The sequence below is a fragment of the Apis cerana genome, linkage group LG9 (assembly GCF_029169275.1).
Source record: "Apis cerana isolate GH-2021 linkage group LG9, AcerK_1.0, whole genome shotgun sequence".
NCBI lineage: Eukaryota > Metazoa > Arthropoda > Insecta > Hymenoptera > Apidae > Apis > Apis cerana.
The window spans coordinates 2,332,067-2,339,046 of record NC_083860.1 but is presented as its reverse complement, the minus strand read 5'-3'; the positions used below and the strand labels follow the sequence as shown (position 1 = coordinate 2,339,046).

General features: G+C 24.3%; 1 protein-coding gene across 3 annotated transcripts in view; it reads right to left on the bottom strand.

Annotated features, from left to right (window-relative positions):
* LOC107995988 (SAM and SH3 domain-containing protein 1) overlaps positions 1-6,980 on the bottom strand; it is a 468,575-nt gene that overhangs the window by 189,557 nt on the left and 272,038 nt on the right. The window lies entirely within an intron of this gene.

The following is a 6,980-nucleotide window of genomic DNA, read 5'->3' as shown; positions in this document are numbered from 1 at the left end:
CTTTTTTTTTCTGTAAATTAACAAAGTTTTCTTGATTTAATCTTGAAATTATTCTTGATTTTTCTATTCTGATCAATCCGAATCAAGTTATTAATCTCAATCACAGTTTTAAATTTAAAGACTTAAATAAAATTGTAAGTCAATCGTTAAAATAAGATTCTATTACAAAATTCTTGATACAATTTTTTATCAATCTTTTCTTTAATGAAAGTAGTACGACAGTACATATAGACGTTTTTCGTTCTTGTTCTTAATTGTTTTAACTATTTTATTGAAAAAACAGAGTTTAAAATTTATAAAGTTTCATATAACATTGACAAGAAAGTTATGAAATAATCATAATTCTCCTCCATGTTTCTTGTCACGTAGACTCAACGTAATATGATTGGCATTTGGAGATACAAATATTGAGAAAGAAAACTTTAGAAAGCTTTTTAACTTTAGAATTTAAAAGAATTAAACATTTGCTGAATTGTTTTTTAAATTAAATTATATCATGATATATATATATATATATATATATATATATATATATATATATATATATATATATATATATATTTTGAAGTAATAAAATATATGGTATTAATTATATTTTTTTTAAAAATAGAAACAATTAAGAATTAAAAAATTTTAACAATATTTAACATATTATTATATAAAAATCTCACGATAATATTTTATTCTTAAATAAAGTCTGTGAATTAAGAAATATTAGTTAATAAATATTATAAATTAAATTATTATAAGAAATATCGATTAAAAAAATATTTAATATTTTGCATGACCTTCTTTTACACTCTCAACAGTTAATTTCCTGAAAAAAACTCGGTAAAATAATATTTTAATAAACCTTCCTACTTTCTCCATTCTCTTTATAGTATTTCAGAAAAGCTGATTTCCCTTTTTGTCTATCCTTCCTCTCTCCTCAAGGAAGTGATCCCATACATGTTTCATAAGATTTAGGTCAGAGCTCTATTGAGTACACCATTTTCAAGAAATTTGTGGACTTGAAAAAGTCGTAAATCAGCAACATCTTAGAAGAGAATATTTAAAGATTTGCTCGATTCATGAAATTGCAAAATGCAAATATTCTATGAGGGAGAAGTGGAAAATGTTACACGACAAAAAAAATATACATCAAATGCAAAACTAACAAAATCCACTGATTACAGAAGTTCTCCTGTTAAGTACACGGCTCGTGAATTCTTTATACGGAGGCTCAAGTGTATAGACGCGCATACATTACTATTAGTGACTTAATTGTAACCTCGTGTGTGTACATAAAAGCAAGCTAATCTGGGAAAGCATGGCTGACAGTGTTAATTTCAGATGATAGATACTGAGAGTCTAGGTGCAATGCAAATGAGCCTCACGCGATAGCTTTGTAGGCATGCAAACTTTGCATCGTTGCCTGTATTTACTATTAGAAGCCTTCTGTCTTCCTTCTTCCTTATATAATTATGTGACAAAATATTGAGACATATAGGTTTGATAATCGAGCAATAATATGTTAGATTCATAAAGGATTGAATCAAAATTGTTATTTGAATAAAATTTTTACTTTTTAATCTATTTTTTTTATTTCAATATTTCATTTTTATACTTTGTTATTTCGCTTTGAATAGTGATTTGTTATTAAATATCATTATGAAAATATAAAAATATTTTTTGAAATAGAATAGTTTTGTTAAGTCTGTAGTTTGTCAAGAAAAGATCTTCTGTATTTAATCCTATATGATTTAAATTCTGATTAAAGTTTAAAACTGTTGAAAAAAGTTTCATAAAATTTGTGATTATTATTGAGAAAATAATTAATAGAGTTTTATTTTTTTTTTTAAATTTATTAAAGTAAATAAAATTGACTAGTAATATTAATTTCTAATTAATAAGAAAAATAAAAAGTTAAATATAAAATTTAAAAATTAATTGAAATTTTTATAATAATGTAAATATTTTTTTTTGGTTAACTTTGACATTTATTAAAATAAAATTTTTATATTTTTTTTTTATATGAAGAATTTTGTTTTCTATTATCATTAGAAATAATAAAAAATTGAATAAGATTTTAGAATCTTTTAGAATTTTACTAAAAAAATAAAAATTTGCAAAATTATTTTCGTTATGAATCTTTCGAGTACAACAAATTAATTATTAGTTCATCAAAGTAGAAACTTCGAAGAAGTTGCTAACTCAATAAATTTAATATTAACTTAATAACTTCGAAGAAGTTCCTACAGTCTTCATTTTGTACATTTGTTTTATACATTTATGTATTTATAGTGATTAACTATAAATGCCTTAATCAAATTTATTCTCCTGTTTTATTTTCAAATCAAATAAATTATTAGTTTATGTAAATTGGAAATTTTACACATAAAAAATGTATGTAAAAAAAAAGAGAAAAAATTACTTAAATTAATACAGATTAGTTATTTAAATTAATAATTAATATCTCTGCAATATTCTATTCACTAACATTATGAATATTCTAATAATTTGACATGTCTTTAAATGGATAAGTATATATATATATAAATTAATAATAAATAATTCACATCTCATTGTGTAATTTTCGACTTCTATTAACAATTTTTGAAACGTATAAATATTATTCACCAAATAACATAGTTGAATAATAATGTCTAAATATTATAATATATTTATATTACCAAATTTTATTGCAAATTTTTCATCTGTTTTCAAAATAGTATATTTAGATCTAGATATAAGAAAATCAACTTTGAAGAATAAAAATTATATATAAAAAAATATCGTTATATATATTTAGTTATTAGTAACTATTATTAATAACTATTATTGACTATGTTGAATTTATATACAAATTTGGAAAATGGGCTCCCTAATTGTTTGGTATTTTGATAAAAAAATTATTATAATTTCATAAATATTTAACTATTTTAAAATGTGAAAAAATTACATGAAATAAAAATTTGATAAAATCAAAAGAAAATGCAATACCATTATATTTATATGATAAGAAATTTTTTATTCCAAATAAAAGTAAGAAAAAATAAAATAAATAAAAATAAATTTTATATGCAAATATATTCTAAAATATTATTTAAATAATATATTTTCCAAATTTTTAAAAATTTCTATTTTTAAAAATAGATAACAAAATATAAAAAATTCAGATGATAATCTCAAATTAAGAAATTAAAAATTCAAAATCTACGATATTTGTGGATATAAGAAAAATGTCTTTATGATCAAATAAAATAAAATATCTTTCACATATGTTATTACCTAAAATAAAACAAAAAAATTAAACGAGATATAAAATAAAAAAAAAAATTTATCATTTGAATAATTACCCGAAAGTTCATATGAGAGTTCATCACGATAATGTCCAATTCCACTGCGATTTCACAGTTATAATTCAAAACTATTTTGGGGCACATTACACATTGCAATATATTATGCCTAGTATTATCTAATTATAACGTGAGACAACCGGGTTATTTCTCGATTAGTAAACATAAGTTTCCACAGGGGTGGCTTCCAGTCATCGTTGCTCCTCTACACTTTATACGATATTAACGCGTGCGGTAAGTCAGTATCGCTTAGGTCCGCGTAGCAGGAAACGCTGCACATGCTGATTTTGATCAGTTCGACCAGGGCACGGAATATTCGTTACGCCGGAAATTATGGGGTAGTGTCTTGGGAACGTAAAATTATGATCCTGAGAACGAGGCTATAGAATTGCATGTATGGTAATTTTAACATAGACGCTTTTTATTGGGCCACACTCTAAAATATATTTATTTCAAATGTTCAAAAAAAAAAAAAAATCGACACGCGAGCGCTATCCAATCTTGGACATTGATGAAAAAGAAAGTATAGTAAGTATTTCGTAATTTTAGAAATGGCTATAATGCGACGCAAGTGAACTGGTACATATTTTGATATGATAAGGAAGAATATAATTTTGCACAATGCATAATATAATAATTATTTTATTTTTAAATATAAAGAATCAGGAGATTGTTTCTAAAAATTTTATATATTAAAGTATTATATATTAAAGTATATATAATACTTTTTATTATTAAAATTTATTGAAAATATATATTTTCTATATTCATATGAATTTTCAAAAATTTTGATGATAAATGAATAATTATTTCTTAAATGATGATCAAATGACTTGTAAATCTTTTTTAAATTTGTAAAACTTTAAATATAACTTTAGTATTGCAATTTTCAAATGACAATCAAAATTTATCACAATATATTTTAAACAAAAAATATTAATAATAGTTAATAAATTATTAATATTAATATTCATTGAAATAATAATAACTTTTAAGATATTATTTTATGCGTATAAATTTGTATTAATCTCAAATATAATCCTTTAAAAGAAGATTATTTAATTAAAAAAAAATAAATAGAGGATAATAGAGGAAAAATAAATTATATTAAGAATAAATCTCTTTTATTTTCTTGATTAATAAATGAATATTAATTTCTTATTTATTCTATAATAAATAAACAAGAATTTTAAGATCGCAATTGCTCGATGAATATAATTTTATGAAAATAATATTCAAATATTTCATGACATGTATGATGAAGATAAAGTTTATTTCAATTTAATCATTTAAAATCCATATTAAAAGATATATAAATGACTTATTACACATTTATAAAATTAAATGTTTCAAATAATATTTTAATCAGACTTGGAAGAATTTTCAAATTAAATTATTTTAAAATTATCCTTTACAGTCATTGGAGAAATAATTTATTACTGAAATAACGCAAATATTTCATGAAATATTTTATACAAAGTATGTCAATGTATTTGCAATTAAATGATTTATTTTTCACATCATTTATGTTCAATACTTATTTCGAATATTATTTTAGGAATAAATATTCAATTAAGAAATAAACTTAATTTCCTCAAATAATCAATTCTTCGATTTATCATTCTACCAAATATTCAATTTGTCTCAAATTCCATCAATCGAAAGTAAATAAAGAACATGACATCAATCGAAATAAATTTTACACGATTTTAATTAACGAACAAGTTATCATGTTAAATTGTTTAATTATCTTTCGAAAAATATATTTTTCTACAATTTTTTTTTATTTCAACTATTATTATTCACAAATTAAATACTACTTAAATTTCACAACAATACAAATCCTTACTTTTAAATTTAACCAAAACGATCACTAACAATAATTAACGGACGACTTATGACAACAAATGACCCATGATAACGATCAAATTCCATTTCACATTTGATATCGATATTAATTTGCATAACATAAACCAATCCTTTTCACCGCGCCATTGTACCAATCCCATACCTGGAATATAAATCGATTACTCTTTATACGAGTTAATTTGCCCGAGGAACGCGCAATACAAGCTCGAACAGCTTTAGAAAACCGTGTGATTCGATCGTCTCCTTCGCCATTTTCAATTTCGAGGAGTCTGTCAAAGAGAAATCGAGACGAGAAAAAGTCAAGGAAAATAAGGAAATTGGTTGAAGAAGAAAGATAGATAGGGAAAAAGAGGAAGAGAGAGAGAGAGAGAGAGAGAGAGAAATAGAGAAATAGAAGAAAAAAAGAAAAAGAAACAACATGCATATACGATTGAAGTGAAGAGTGAATGAGGCAAGCGGAAAGGTGGCGCTCGAATAGGTTAAACTGGAATTTCGGGTCAGTCGTCTATGCGACAAACAGGGAGCGTGCAAACACGTGCTGATTTATGGGTCAGGCTAGCGTCGAATGGAGTGGAAAGAGCCGAGAAAGAAGGAAAGGAGTAAAAAGCGAGCGCGTGAAAATACCGGTAGGAAAGAGAAAGGGCTAATTAATTGCCATAGCGGTGCTGAAAAATGCGCAGGTGCGCCTAACCTCCTCTTTCTCTTTGCTTCTATCCCTTTTTCGCACGCTCGCCTCCCTTGTTGCACCCTAGTCCTTGCTCTTTCTCACTTTCGTACCGAGCGTCGGTACTAACAGCCGGTTCTCGCTGCAGCAATGGTTGAACATGGATAGGTACATGCATACATATGTGTTCGATAACAAATACGGAAATACTCGCAACTGTTCGATCGATCAGGATATAAATGCCTCGAATTCGCAGATTTCGAGATCCGGGTGTGCGAGTGAAATCTAATAATGGTATCTCGAAAACGATTGAGTATATTATTCCTGTGGAAGAAGTATCGAGTTATTTTCTTTCGAAACTTTTATTTGCTAACATTAGAATTATTGGTTCGTAATAAGCGTATTTAAATATTTTCATACGATGTATCTATATTGTAATATATACTTTGTTATATAATTTAAATGTGAGAAAAAGATATTTAAACGTAAATAAATTGTTCAACAGATTTATTAAAAACTTATAATAGAGATATGAAATTCTTTATTTTATTTCAATTTTAAACGAAATAATTTTTTTATATAATGATAATAAATACAATTAAAATTATATCTTTAAATGTATTTTTAAATATTTTTTTCTTTTAAGTTTCAAACTCTGAAATCGTCAATTAAAATTATATAAAACTAATATAAATATAATAAGGAATACAAATTTTCGTATATTAGTCTTGGAAAGAAATTCATTTATTTTGAAAATGTTATTTTTTAATAAAAATTGAAAAAATATCGAAACTGGAGATTAATTTCACATCATAAAGATGAAAAAAATTTCTTTATGTATATGCTCATTATTATTATGTATAGCTCATTATTATAATTAAATAATATATATATATGATCATCTTTGAATTAACTAAATTTCTTGTAATATAGTGAACTTTTATGAAAACTTTTATTTCTCACTGTTTTATTTCGTTATATCGAAATCAAAATTACCGATATTAAGTCAATCTAACTTGTATTGCCTAGGTGCAATATGGTTCGTTAAAGTCAGTTCGTTTATATTAAGCAACTCTTGTTCGGTCAAGTAGATTGATCGACCTCAAATT